General features: G+C 35.1%; 1 protein-coding gene across 9 annotated transcripts in view; it reads left to right on the forward strand.

The window, feature by feature from the left end:
• The first annotated feature begins 3,085 nt into the window (after positions 1–3,085).
• The window catches only part of FKBP5 (FKBP prolyl isomerase 5), a 141,871-nt gene continuing 129,120 nt past the window's right edge, over positions 3,086–15,836 (forward strand). Inside the window, exons 1-2 of one of the 9 annotated variants that reach the window (XM_074311160.1) lie at positions 3,086–3,235; positions 3,974–4,066. The gene's annotated coding sequence lies outside the window, so the exon portion shown is untranslated. The other 8 variants (XM_074311161.1, XM_074311162.1, XM_074311166.1 and 5 more) reach the window with 8 other exon arrangements.

Here is a 15,836-nt window from a genome sequence, read left to right on the forward strand (position 1 = left end):
CCACATAGATATTTATGGTCATGCAGACTTTATTTTGTATTATATTTATGTATATACATGTCTAAGACCTGAACTCAAGTCAACTCCTTGACACTGTATTACCAAATTCTTATGACTTCTATGACTCTGGACTGGTCACCAAACCTCAATGACTTTGTTTCCTCATCTATAAAATATGGACAATAATGCTCATACTACACTATCCTATTTGCCAGGACTGTTGTAATAAAATGAGTCTATTACTTCAGAAGTTCTCCATTATCTAGTGAATTTAGTCTGACCTCCAGTACTTGGCCTTTAAGACCACCTACAACTTTTCTTTCTAGCCTTTTCAATACTCCTTTTTCTGTTCCCTACTTCAGAGCCAAAATGGCTATGATATCAGTCTTATCAATGAGATAATTCACTTAACAAGGCTTTATTAAGTGCCTGACATTATAGTCTAGGGGCTGTGCTAGTTGCTAGGGACACAAAGACATTCCTTGCTCCCAAGAAAATTATTTCTCAGGTTTCTCATCTGAAAATTGAGAGGTTAGACTAGATGCTCTATAAGGACCTCTCTAGCTCTAAATGGAATCTGTGATCAATTTATGTATATCTATATATCAAACATGTACAAACTAAAGAGGAGAACACCAGCAACCAAGGCAATAGACCTCTTGCAGGAAGAGGCATTTAAGGGGAATTGGAAAGTAAGGAGAGAGTCCATTTCAGGCATGGGAGTTAAGCAAGGCAAAGGCAGTAGAATGACATTTTGACTGTACCATGGGATATGTGAAGAGAAGTAATGTGTCATAAACTTGGAAAATTAAGCTGGAGGCAGATTGTGAAGATCTTTAAATAAATGTCAACGATGTTTGCATTTCATCTTAGATGGAATAAGGGAACCACTAGAATTTCTTGGTCAGGGAGTTATATGATCACACTTGTACTTTCAGAATATCAATTTGGCAGCTGTGTGGAGGATAGACTGGAAAGAAGGAAGACTTGGAGCAGGAAGAGTAATTAGCGAGTTAATGCAATAGTTCAGGTGAAGTAAATAAGGACTGAACTAGGGTGGTGTCCACATCTGTTCTTTGTTTGTGCTATTTTTTATGCCTAGAACATCTTCCTTATCTTGGGCAGGATCCTTTTAAAACCTTCAAGGTCAGCTCAGCTATGATCTTCCTCCATAAATCCTTACCAAAGTATCCTTAGGTGGAAAAGTGGATAGAATGCTGGCCTGGAATCAGGAAGACTCATTTTTCTGAATTTAAATCTGGCCTCAGATATTAAAATAGTTTTGTGATCATGGGCGAGTCATTAACTCTGCTTGCCTCACTTTTCATATTTGTAAAATGACCTGGAGAAAGAAATGGCAATCAATCCACTAGCTTTGCTAAGAAAATTCCAAATGGAACCAGGAAGAGTTGAACACAATTGAACGACAATAAATGTCCCTAGTCAGAAATAATAATTAATAAACATTTATTAAGCACTTACTATGTGCTAGACATTGAATCCTGAGGCTACCAAAAAGGGCAAGAGACAGTCCCTGCCCTTAAGGACTACGCGACTTACTCCTTTCATTTTTCTCTTATAATCCTTGATGCATGTCTCTTAATCACTGATAGCAATTCACTTTCTATCATATTTACTAGCATAAATGTTATATTTCCTTGCTGAATTATGAACTCTTTTATTTGCCTGAGAATATAATCATAGAACCTGTATAGAACTAGGGGAATCAAGAGATTTAGGTTTTAATCTAAGGATTACTAGAATATTTTATTCTGAGTTTAAACACTGTGCTGCTGCACAGAGTCAATCCTCAAACGGTTGTAGATTGAACTTTTTGCATACTTTCAGCAGGTGTCACCTCTTAAATCTCGCTATTTTGTAAAACAGGACTTCCTTTGTAAAACAAGCTAAGCCTCTGCTTCAAGCTTTTCGTTTTTAGATGTGGACCTCTGAAGAACTTCATGTGATTTTATGGACTTTGATCTAGTGCTCTCTCGGCTCTTATCTTCTTGCTCTGGAGAATCCTAATTCTTTCCTAATTCTCATGGGAAAGTCTTTGTGGCAGTTACTGAGTGGCAAAGTGTGAAGTTCCTGGAGAGCAAAGATCTTCCTAGTTTCTTCTCGTGTCCTTTCCCAGCTTGTAGTCAGACTCTCCCTTGCATGTGACAGCTGCTCGATGAATACCTGTAGTTTGATGGACAGCCAGGTAGGAAAAAGCGCGGATCTTTCCTGTGCTCAGGAGATCTGGCTGCTTCTGGGCAAATCACTTAAAGATCGATGAGTTTCAATCTTCCCCCAAATAGACTAGGACTATTTACTCACCTCACAGGATTGCAGTGAGGAACAGTTCTTCCCCGTGGAAACATTTTATACATTTGAGCTGTATTTAAGCTCAGAGAGCTTACGAGAAAGGAAAGTTCAAAACAGTCATTAGAAAAGAAGGTACTTCCCTCTGGCTTCAAAACATCCAATTAAACAAATATTTACTGAGTACCACTGGCCCGGCTCCAGGAGGCAGAGGACTGCTCTGTCCTGAGGCATCTTGGACTTTCCGGGACGTTATCTAAAGTGTGGCCAGGTAGTCCTAGGGACGGAAGCTCTCTTTTTACCCCTCCACTCCCATGCGCTTCCATCTTCAGGGCAGTTTCGTGGGCCAGATGGAGAGAGTGGCAGCCGAGCGTCCGGCGCTAAAGGAGGAAGGGAAGTCCTGCGATAACAGAGTAAGTAGTTTATCGCAGTCCTCCCGGAGGGATTGCCCAGCGGCACAGGGGCGTCGAAGGGCTCCAGTCCTCTAAGCTCGTGTGGGTGGCGACTGGGTCCGGTATAGAGAAGACACGTGGGCTGCTGGGGCTTGGGCAAGTGGAGAGGTCGGGGAGGGAGGGAGGGGAGAAAAGAAGGACTAGACAAGAAAGAGTGGAGGCGGCGCCTTATTTGCATAGGCCGCGCGCGGGTGGCCAATCGGAAGAGGCGGGGCGGCGGCCCGCGCGCCTTTCAGGAGAGGACTGATAGGTTAGGGGACCTATTGGAGGCCGGTCCTGCGGCTATCGGAGGCGGGGCGTCGCTCCGCGCTGCCCTGTGTGAGTGTGTTGGGGGGGAGTGGGTGGAGGAGGTGGGAGGGGTGGGGGACTCCGACCGGCTCTTGGGCTCTGTCACTCAACGGCGGCGGCGCACCGGCGCGCGGGCTAGCGGTTGGGTACGGGGCTAGCGGGCTAGCGAGAAAGGAGCTCAGCGGCAGGTAGCGTGGCTGGGGCAGAGATTGTGGGGATGGAACCTGAGGGAGGAGGAGGAGGAGGAAGAGGAGGAGGAGAAGAAGAAGGAAGCAGCGACTGTCTTGGAGGCTTGGGATCGGTATCAGGTCCGGGGACACCCCCCCTTCCCCTGGCCAATTCCGCCTCTTCCCGGGCCACCCCCGGAGAGGGAAGCTGCTCGGACGGTGTGGGGCAGGGGCGGTGAGGTGAGGTGAGCTGGGCGCGCCGCGAGTGAGCGCTTCCTACCTCGTGTGTGTGTGTGTGTGTGTGTGTGTGTGTGTGTGTGTGTGTGTGTGTACGTGTGTGTACGTGTGTGTGTGTGTGTGTGTGAATGCGCGCGCGCCCGCGGACTCCCCTGTGCCTCGCGCCTCGGTGACCCTAGTGAGCTGGAGGAGGCAGAGACCCATCCCTCCCAAGAGATCCCCGTGCCCTCCCCGACCCCCATCCTCGCATCTCCGAGGCTGTAAGATTTGCTCCTTTCCCAAAGGTGCTTTTTGGAGGGGAAGGAGGGAGAGTTTAACACACTTTGGGGATTCTTTCTCCTTTTCTTCTTACTTCCCCTTCCCTGTACCCCCGTTTCTTTTTTCCCCAAGAGAAGCAAGTGACAGGTTGTTCTGGGCTTGATTCTTTCTGCCTGTTTTGTTGTTGATTTTTTTTCCTCTCTCATTCGGTTACTGACAGATCTCGATTCCAAACGTGTCTTTCTTCTCTCCCACCCGCTGCAGGAATTTGCCTGATCTGGATGACCAATGTCCAGTGCTGTTGTCTATTCAATCAGAGGCTGGAGGAAGAATCTTATCAGATCAAAACTCTGAGAGGTAACGAGTGTGAAGTTCGAGTGTAAGAGTTTCTATTCTCCCGAAGCTGGAAAAGAAAACCCCCTTTCCTATTTAATTGCACTTGAGAAACAGAAAGTTGGGAACTTTAGAAGTGAATTGAGAATCGAGAAATATATTGGTACTGATTACGAGTATAATTTAAGATTTTCTCACTTTCATTGATATCTGGGACTGTGTCATAGTGGAAAAGTAATTTTCCCGAAGTTAGCCAGAGCTTTGGGTTATTACTTGCTAGTCCTACTTGTGCTCTTTGTCTCTTTTGTCTCCCTAGCCCTCCCCAAGTGGTTTAGTGTTTCCATAGTATGTGAGGTATAGATTGTAACCTTCTTAATTATTATTTCACCTGTCTTGTAGTAAATCCTACCGCCGTGTTGTAACTGGAAGAAAAAATCAGTGCTTTTGCATATTAAAATGATGGTGAAAAGTAACTGCACTAATGGTTTTTAGTACTCTAGTGGTATATGAAAGAATTTTTCATTCTTTGTGAGAGAAAAAATGTCATGACTGGACTGATTCTACTATACAACGCAGCATACCACTTAAAGATGTTCTTACGTTAAATTTTTTAAGAAAGAATTGTACAAATAACCTACTTTTAATCAGATAATGACAATGTAGTCTTTTAGGACCCTGGGTAAAGAGTATATAACACAAAGTTTTGGAAAACCATAAATACACAGCATTAAAAGTCTAGGTACTTTTAAGTATAGATCACTATTCTCGTTTAAGTAGATTTGAATAGGGAACATTTTGGCATAGAGATAAGGAAATATTTAGCTGGGAGGTCTCCTTGAGACTGTAATATTCTTAGAAGAATGGCGGTGACTAACTTATTTTATTACTTAAAGATTGCCTTAAGGAGGAAATACAATGGGAATTATTTTGTGTTCCTGACAAGTTTCTATATATATTTTGTGACTTTAGCATAATAGAAAGCATTTAGCTTCTAGTTGAATTCTGTTTCATGTTTTTCAGCTGGATTTTGAATTCTTTTTTTCAGTTTTAAGTTTTCATAAGGTTTAGCTTTATCTGATTAGCTTTCTTTGCTCCTTTGAGGAAAGACCTACAAGAATTATTATTTTGGTTGGCTTAGACTTTTTTTTTTTTTAAACCTTTTGATTTGGATTATTACAAAGAAACCAGTGTAGTTATTTAAAAGTGGTAGGGCACAGAAGAGAATGGAAGTAGAAAAGGATAAAGTATCTAGGAAATGATAGTATGTTGATGAGAAATGAGTTACTGTTTCCAATGGAATATCATATGCATGTATGTATAAAAAATTGAGTTTGTATGTGGAAAATAGTAAGAGATTAAGAAATCTTTGGCAGGTAATAGAGCAGATTTTATGTAGGTTACTTATCAAGTAGACATTTCTTAAATTATGTTTATATATTATAAACATAATATATGTTTATAGCTCAGCTGTAAGTTTCATTTCTTAGAAAGGATACTTTTTAAAAGTTTTAAATTTTGATCTTTTCCAGTTTAATTTGTAAGCTGTCACACAACTGAATGAGGATTTAATTTTTTCCCTTGAATTTAAAGTGTCTATTTACAAAGTATTGAGATAATTTTAATAGAATATTTGAAGAATCCTTGTGGAAAATCATTACAAATAAATATACTCTTCCAAGTTTCTCTTATTTAAACATTAAGCATCTATTCTGATTTTTTTTCCTTTGTTTTGCCTAGAAAAATCAGTATATCCCTATTTGAATTTTTAAAAAATAAGAATACTATTTCAGTCAGATCAATATAATAAACTCAAAATAGTGTGGTTATATATACACTAATTTATTTTTGTCCCCTCCCCATTCATTCATAGTCTGGGAACCCAATCAGATTAAACTATTAATATTGTCCTTGATTTGTAAAATTTCATATCACTATATTATTTTAGTATGTTGCATAATTAAAATATAGCCTTTATTTCATGGTGTTTCAAGCTGTCCCTTATTAAAATGGTCAATATATAAACTTTAAAAATTCAAGCTTATTTTAATTTTAAGGCCCATTTTAAAAAATCTAAATTTTAAAATTAAGTTTTAATTTTCTTGTTTTTTTCCCCACTTTGTTAAGACAAAGACAACTCTTAATCATATATGAGGTTCCAAACTATGCACAAATTGAGTTATTGTAACATCACATACTCTATAAACATTTCTAATTTTAAATACATTATTTTCTTAGCCAGTTTTCCTTCTGAACTTATCTCTTCCTTTTTATGAATTGTTTTTGATCCGCAACTTTCATTTCATCTGTATAAGAACTCTTAAGGAAATTCTGCTCATCAGTGCAGATAGTTTTGTATTGGATAATCTTAAGAAAGTTTCCTATAGCACAGAGAAGTTAAAAGTCATATAGACAATATATTTCAGAGGTGGTTGAAAACCTAGAGTTCCTTGAATTGATATTGTCTGCTAGATAATTTCTTAAAAGAGTAGGGACCATACTTTTCTCATTTATCTTTGTATTTTCAGGAGCTTCATTGTTAAATTAGAATAATATAATTATAATTTTAGAGTCCAAAGGGACTATAGTGGCCATTTAGTCTAATCTTCTCATTTTACTGGTGGGGAAACTGAGGTCCACCCAAGTTAATTGCAACATATATATTGAATGCTTCCTTCAATATAAATTTCATTATTAAAGATGAAGTACCCTTATTACTTATTAAAGTCATTATGCATAACAACTTCTTGTTAAATCATTTATTCAGGAAATAATTCAATTCTTTGAGTTTATAATATTTCAGAAATTGTATAAACTTTATAATCTAACTTATTGATAACTTGATTTTCCATTTATATCTATTGCATACGTGGCTTTCTTGTAGAGAGATAAGTCTTCAGTATATGTCCAAATAGAAAATAATATAATTAGTAGCAGGCCAAAAATTCTTAAGTTTAGTATTCAATTTATTTGATTATTCTATATCTTATTTTCATGTCCTAAAAATATCAGTTCTGTATTGAAATTTTTTTCAGACATATTTATAAAAGCATAAGGACAAATAAATTTTTTTATGGGTAGAGGTTATTGACTTGTAAGTTGTTATATGTTTATAAAAACATAAAGTGCTAATCTGTTTTTTTTTTTTCCTAAGGTAAGTGTCATTTACAGATAGAACAATTTTTAAACCTTTCCAGAAGTGTAAGACCAGACCTGCCCAAATGATGTAGGCTATATAGTTTATAGCATCATAACTTGTTTTTTTGTTGTTGCCAAGCCCTAAGGGATATTCTGCTTATTTAAAGAAGATTAAAAAAATTTGATAAAAATCCAATACCACAGAAGAATTTAAACAGATTTTTGTAGTTGGTTATTAAAAGAATTTTATTCAAATTGAATTGTAACAAATTTCATAATACATTAGGCTTTTAATTTTCAGGGGTTTTTAAAGGGTAAACTTTATTTTTTTTTGTAATTTGTGATCAATTAGTATAAAAGCAATTGAGAATGCATTTTTTTCTGTAATTTTTTTTCTTTTCAAAAAAATATGTAGCCTTTTGATCACTTTTGATCTGGACATAAGACCACAAGAGGGAGTTTGCATGGCTGTAGATGTTATATCTATTTTTCTACAATTGAGAAAGATGGGAGAGGAAGAGGTTTAAAAAAATTTGGAATAAAAATGAAACTTAAAGGGAAGAAGGCAGAAGATGGTGAAGAGTCAGTAATTATTCTGATTCCTTTTGAACTGTTCACTTTTTTATTACCTGATAATGAAATTTTCTGGTTACACCTTTTGTAATCATTTAAAAATAACAATTATTGTGGAATGTAATATTGACTTATAAGTAAGCAATCACACATGTGAAAGATTGTTAAGGGTCACAAAAATAATTAGATTATATTGAAGCCAAGAAAAAGTGTGATTTAATTTTTTTTGTTTCCCAAATTATTCATTAATGGAGAATAAAGATCAATGAACATTTCTTTTTTCAGTTATAAACATTAACTTCTAAAGGAAAGGTGATAAACTTCTAGACTTATTGGTAACATTCTGCTTGAAGCCTGACAGTCAGCAAGTGTTTATTGACACATTTTGTGTATTTAGTACTTTGCCTAGTGAGACAAACAAAAATGAAACAAGTTCTTGTTTTCAAGCTGCTTATAATTCTCTGGAAGCAACATATGTATTTAATAATTTATGTAATATTTAACATGTATGGAACTACCTGCCATCTAGGGAAGGGGATGGGGGGAAGGAGGGGAAAAATTGGAACAGAAGTTTTTGCAAGGGTCAATGTTGAAAAATTACCCATGTATGTGTTTTGTATATAAAAAGCTGTAATAAAAAAATAAAATTTAAAAAAATTAGTTCATGTAAGTCATGTAGATAGCAATTACAAAGTAGTTTGGAGAGAAAGTGCTAGCAACTGAGATGATGAGGAAAAGTATCACATTGGAGTTGACAGCTGAGCTGAGTTTTAAAAAGCCCAAGGGATTCTAAGAGGGGAGGAGAAGCTGTATTCTAGGAGTCGGGGACAACTAGGGTAAAAGCATTTAGACAAGAGCTAGAATGTCACATGTGAGGCAAGAAGTCTAATTTGTCTGGACAGAAATTATGTATAATGAGCCTGGACAAATGATTTGGAAGTCAGATTGTAAAGGACTTTAAGTGCCAAAGAAAAGGGTTCACAATTCATGAGAAAGCTGAAGAAAAGGCCCACTCCTTTTTTCCCTGGAAATAGTCAAAAACTGGGCTAAATTTTTTAGATTAATCTCAACTTCCAAAATTATGTGTGTTTTTTATTGCACTGTGGATATAGAAAGCCAGTTAAATTGAAAGCTTCACATTATAAGGCAGATTTTAAAACTCAAAATATTTCTGCCTCAGGTTTAGAAATTCTGCTACTGTTGGGAAGGGGAAGTCCTAAAGATTATAGATGCTTTTATGATCAAGCATGTGCTGAGTGAGGATGGAATGTTCTTTTATGTATATTAAATATTAACCAATAAAATGATTGCCATGTTTAACTTTCAAAACACAATAAAACAGAATACACAACATTGGCATGTAGCTTTTGGCTCCAGTTCAGAAAGTCATCCATGCATTAGGATAATGCATAATAATGAAATTTTGTTTAGGGAGACAGTATATATGGTACAGTGGCCTGAAGTTGGGAGGAAGGAGAATTGGGCATTAGTCTCCTTATACCGTGATAAATTGGGCCAGGTCACCCCCCCTCTCTGGGTCTGTGTCTACTCATCTGTATAAAGAGAGGGTGGGGTTAGATAGTGATGTTTAAGATCTAGTCTGACTCTTTCAATATATGGTGTTATGGTCTTGTGAATAGGACAATTTGTTGAAGAGGATCTGGGGAAATTATCCATAGAAAAAAATGAATTGTATGGAAACATACTAGAAAATGCCCATGTTCCATATGGGGTACAGTGGATAGAATACTGGTCCTGGAGTTAAGAGGACCTGAATTCAAATATAGCCTCAGATTCTTGCTAGCAGTATGATTCTGGGTAAATCACTTAACCCTAGTGGCCTCATGCCCCACCCCCAAACCACAAACTAAAATCCCCAAGAGTGCCTAAACTCTTTAGGTGCCTAAACAAGACTCAAAATTCTGTAATGAGAAAAGAATGATAGTCTTCTGTGATATGTTAACTTGTCTTCCTGGGCTCTCTCTTCCTACTCCTCCTTATTAGCTATTTGTGGTTTTCCAACTTTGCTCTGAAATTTGATGAAATTTTTTTTGACTAGGAGTGTAATTGATCCAAGGCAGAAGTGAGAGTTAACTTTTTTTCTCTTTCAAATCCTAGTTATTGTCATCTAGGGAATGAAATTGCAATCTGGTACAGCTTTCCGGGAATTTAGGATGATTATTACTAATAAACAATTATGCACCTACAGTGTGTACTAAGTGGAATACAGACATGAACAGTCCCTTCTGTCATGAATCTTCTAGACCAGGGGTTCTCAAACTATGGCCATCGGGCCAGATGTGGCCACTGAGGACGTTTATGCGGCTACCCGGTTATGGCAAATGGGCTGAGGGGCGGAGACAGAGTGTGAGTTTTTGTTTTTACTATAGTCCGGCCCTCCAACAGTCTGAGGGACAGTGAACTGGCCCCCTATTTAAAAAGTTTGAGGACCACTGCTCTAGACAAAAGAGATTAGATAAATATTTAACTGATTGATTTTCTGGTGGTGCTGTTTATTCTGCTTTGGTGGGAAAGATTGGTACTTATAAACTGTATTGGTTTAGGGCAGTGGTAAACTAATAATTATGGCAGCCTACTTTTGATGAAGCATAGAACAGAGGAATCATTTAGTTATAGTTCACCCTGTGGTCTAAAGTAGAGTAAATAAGTTGTACTACTTAAAAAAATTACAATTGGAGAAGGTTAAATTTAATTTTTTTCCTATATAATTTAACTTCTCGATATTCTTTATAACCCACATAAACAATCTATTTAATTTTTCAGATTAATTTATCAGTTATCTCAGAACAACTGATTTGGTTATTTATATACCACAATAAATTGAAGTATATGTTGGTGAAGGTCTTAAGAGGACAACTAGCTATTCCTTATTAGGCAGATTAATAATCATGGTTATTTGGGAAATACTTTTCTAGCTATATTAATAAGAGAAGAATCATCACCAAGAAAAATAGATCTATAAAATTATTATATTAATAACTAAGGTAATAAGCCTATAGTTTTGGGTTATATTTCTTCAGTTGCTGATGGTTCTTTGAACAACTCATTAAAGAGTAAAGTGACAGTTAATACAAGAGATTACTCACAGACAAGTTATCTTTTAAGATAATTTAATCATTTTCCCCTCATAAGGTAAACACATTTGTAACTTATAAGTAAAACTCTTAAAAGCATTGTATAAATGTAAACCATTATTAATACTTAATGAAAAACAAATTTTATAAAATCTAGTCAAATCCATTTGAAATAGTTTTATTTATAATTTAGTTTAAGATGCAGTCTTGACTATACAAAAATATATTTTTGTCTGCTTTAGTATGGTAGAATTAAGCTTATTTGTGCATTTAATTGAAACAACTCATTTTGGTCAAATATTGGTCATTACTGCTAATTGTCTTTAGCTTTTTCTTCTTAAATCATATCCTGAAAAAGAAAAATTAAATATTTTTTGCATACTTATTAGTTTATAATGAATTATTGGAAAAAAAGAAAACACTTGGAAAACTCAGAAAAAGAAGCAGTTGCTTTTAAAAGCTGCATTATTTTTCAGTAGTGACTGGGTGTTTAAAGTAACATCCACCAGTTTGGAATCATAGAATCAGGTACTTAAAGTTGGAAGGGACTTTAAAAGTTTTTGGATTCAATACTGTTGTGAGACTCAGGGAGGTTGTGACTTGTCCCATGGTCACTCAGCCAGTAAATATCTAGGCAGGATTTGACCTCAGGTCTTCCTGACTTCCAAGTCCCTTACTCTATCCCATTATACTGTTTTGCATTTCACATTTATTTGTTCTTAAACTGCTATTGTATTGCTTCATGGTAACATGGAAATGAGCTTGGATTTTAAAAGGCTGTGCTATGAGAGCATAAACCCTAGAAGGTCCTACAAAATAGGAAGTTTTGAGTACAGACTTACAGCTATAATTTTACATGTTCCTTGCTGGAGGACCAGTTTCTCTAAATTGAGAGCGACTTTTGTCTAGAAAATTGGCCATTTGATTTTTTTCAACCAAAGTATCTAATAAAGGCTATTTGATAAAATATCTGTTGATTGGAATACCTATAGTGAGAATCTTTGACATTTTGAAGTAAATTTCTCTTAAATTTCATCAGAAAACAGCCAGCTTGTAAAAAAAAAAAATCCTTTAGGGTTAAAAAGTCTCTTTCCTTTGGGTAGTTATATGCCCTCCTTGTAAAGGACAGTCACTTCTCTGTTGGCCTGTTGATAATTTAGAAGATAAGTTTCTCAGAGTTATTTGAATAGAGAGATTAAGTAATTTGCTTAAGGTCATAAAGCTGTTAAGTGTCAAAAACTGGATTTGAATTCTGATCTTTCTAATTCCAAATCCAACATTGACTAGTACCCCCATACTCTATAACTTGCATGTAATAGATACTTAATAAATGTTTGTTTAATTGAGTTGTTGGGGGGGAAAAGAAGTATAAGCCTATTTTGAAGGAATGAGTGAAGCTTATGTTGTTAGCTGCATGCTTGATTGTCTCTTTAGCAATTAAAAAAAAAGATTTTTATTCACATCTTTTGTTTTTAATCATCATTCAAGTTCCCCATGTGTCTTTCTCTTCCTAAATTTCCCAGAGTCTAAGGACACAGCAAAGGATTTTTTAAAAGGAGGAAGAAAATAAAATCAGCAAAACTGATCAACATTAAAAAAAAAAAAATCTGATGCTATATGAAAGTGGGGAAGGGAGAGGTGTTTTCTCATATTTCTTAGAGATCAAACTTAGACCTTTATAGTTTCACAACATTCAGTTTAATTGTGTTGTGGTTGTTTCTTAAATTTACATTGTTTTTATTATTTTATATGTTTTTTTGGTTGTACTTATTTTACCAAATTTGCATGAGTTCATATCTTTTCATTGATCCTATGAACATCATATTTGTCATAATATTCCTTTACCTTCTTGTGCCACAATTTGTTTAGCCAATAGATAGGTGATTTTTTTCTTTCCAGTCCTTTGCTAGCAGAAAATGTGCTGCTGTCAATATATTGATCCTTTCTTTTTGTCATTGCCTAAGTAGACATTTATACCTAACCATATAATTTGAGTTAAAGTATATGGATATTTTAATCACTTTGCATAATTCCAAGTGGTTTTCCTTTATACCCTATTAATTAAATTGGCTCCTCCTCCAACAATAGATTAGTATACCTCATAGAAACATCTCCAACACTGATTATTCCTGCCTTTTGTCATTTTTGCTGATTTTCTGAGTGTGAGATGAAACCTCAGGCTTGTTTTGATTTCTATTTATCTTATTAGTAACTTGGATCATTCTTTTATTATTATTATTAATATTAATTTGCTGTTATTGCAATTCATATTTTGAGAACTGTTCACACCTTCTGGTTACTACTAGCATAGCATTTAATCATATATTTTGTTGCTTTATATAGCATGGATATCAAACCAAATCCACTATTTAATAGAAAGACTTTTTTTTACCCAATTAATCATTTCTTTTATGCTAAATGAATTTGTACAAAAGCCTTCCAATTTCATGTACTCAAAATTTCTATTTTATCTTTTGTTATTTTCTCTATTCCTTGTTTGATTAAGAAGTCATCCTCTATCCTTAACACTTATAGAGAGTTAAACTGCTTGTCTTCTAATTTTTTAGAATTTTTAAATTTTTTAATATTTGGATTATTTCTTCATTTTGAATTCATTGTAGAATGGTAAAAGATTTGGTCTTTATCTTCAAGGTACAAACAGTAATCTGTTCTTGACTTCAATTGTCATTTCTATGACAGAGAAGATACTAAATCTATAGATTATTAATATCTTTTGAGCTTCCAATCTCAATTTCCTAATTGACATTCTAAACCAGATTCTGCCAGCACCTGAAACTGAATCAGTTAGAACATATCATCTCTTCTATTCCCCTCTCCCCAAATTAAAATGGAACGTGGGTCTTTTTGTCCTCATTTTTCTGTATTAGTGATACTATTATACCTTTAGTCACTTAGATTTGAAATATCTTTTACTTTTTTCTCACCTCCCAGATCTAGTCAATAAGCAATGGATCATATATACTGTTTTATTTCTTATTTCTGTTTTTAATGTCATCCTTGTGCTTCACATCTTTACAACCCAAAGATATCCCCAGATCACCATTATATTTATGAACTTTCATATTAAACAAAATTATAAAATCAAGATGTTTGTGGCATAGTGGAAAAAACCTTAGAGATATTTAAAGAACCACTTCAAATTTATAAGAACAAAAGCCATTCCCTAACAGGTAAATGATTGAAGGGTATAAACAGACAGGTTTTTTTTTTTTGTTTTTTTTTTTAATAGCTTTTTATTTACAAGATATATGCATGGGTAATTTTACAACACTGACAATTGCCAAGCCTTTTGTTCCATTTTTTCCCCTCCTTCCCCCTACCCCTTCACCACCCTCCCCCAGATGGCAGGTTGACCAATACATGTTACATATGTTAAAGTATAAATTAAATACAATATATGTATATATGCCCAAACAGTTATTTTGCTGTACAAAAGAATCGGACTTTGAAATAGTGTACCATTACCCTGTGAAGGAAATAAAAAATGCAGGCAGACAAAAATAGAGGGATTGGGAATTCTATATAGTGAGTCATACTCATTTCCCAGAATTCTTTTGCTGGGTGTATCTGGTTCAATTCATTACTGCTCTATTGGAACTGATTTGGTTCATCTCATTGTTGAAGAGGGCCACGTCCATCAGAATTGATCATCATATAGTATTATTATTGAAGTATATAATGATCTCCTGGTCCTACTCATTTCACTCAGCATCAGTTCATGTAAGTCTCTCCAGGCCTTAAACAGACAGTTTTTAGAGGAAGAAATCCAAGTTATCAACATAGAAAAAAAAAATCATCCCAAGTTATGTATAAGTAGAAAAATGCAAATTAAAATCATTCTAATGTTCCACCTTACACCTTAGATTGGCCAAGGTGACAAGGAAAATGAGAGTAGCAGGGAAGTAGGGAGAGGTATAAATCGGTCTAGTCATTCCAGAAAACAATTATTTTTTATATGTTTGGTTAGAATTCATTACTGAATCCTTCTAGTCCTGTGATTTTTTTCTTAGCTCATTGCTGGGTTGTTCAATTTCTTGTTCTGAGATAGGGTTATTTAAGTTTTATTCCCTCTTGTTAAGCTGGACAATTTATAATTTTTGTAAGTATTTATCCACTTCACTTAGATTGTTAGATTGATTGGCATATGTATAAATAATAACAATTTCTTGACTTATGGCCTATGGTCCAACAAGATCAGAGAAAGAAAAAAAGATCCACATATACAAAAGCAATTTTTTTTTTAAAGTAATAAAAAGTAGGAAACCAAAAGGATGCTCATCTATTGGAGAATGACTAAAAGAGGACAAAGGGGAAATATATTTTTTTATTCTGTTTCTATATGATTTTGAATTAGAACATTTTGTTCTTTGTAACTTGGAAATTATGAATATTTGGTATGGCAACATTTGTTAAAATATTGTTCTTAAATTTTTATGGATCATTATTATCTGGCAATAGTTTGTGATTTTTTTGCTATCCTGTTCTAGTACAGTTTTTTTTTAAGTTCTTGAGGATATTTTGTAGTTTATATTTGTGATTAGGAAATTTATCATCTGTTAGTTGTGAAGGATTACAGATACAGGTATAATTCTCATCAACTGATATCTTTCTAAGTATTCGATAGGTTCTAAATTTTTGCAACCTCATGTGACATTTTGCAATTTCTATTTTTTTCTTTTATTATCTGCACTGATCAGAAAGTCTGTGTAACTATTATGTAATTTCTAGTAGTAATAACCTGGTCCTAAATGGCTATTAGTCAATCCATAATCATTTAATAGGCACTAGGGATACAAAAAGAGACAAAATAAAGTCTCTGGTTTCCAAGGAATCTACAATCTAACAAGTGAGAAAACATGCAAACAAATATATACAAGTTAAGGTCTATAAAGGATAAATAGAAGAGGAATTGGGGAAAGCTTCCTTAGCAAGTGTGATTTTAGTTGAAATTTAAAGCAAGCCAGGAAGAA

The sequence above is a fragment of the Sminthopsis crassicaudata genome, chromosome 4, assembly GCF_048593235.1.
Source record: "Sminthopsis crassicaudata isolate SCR6 chromosome 4, ASM4859323v1, whole genome shotgun sequence".
In the NCBI taxonomy this organism is placed as follows: domain Eukaryota; kingdom Metazoa; phylum Chordata; class Mammalia; order Dasyuromorphia; family Dasyuridae; genus Sminthopsis; species Sminthopsis crassicaudata.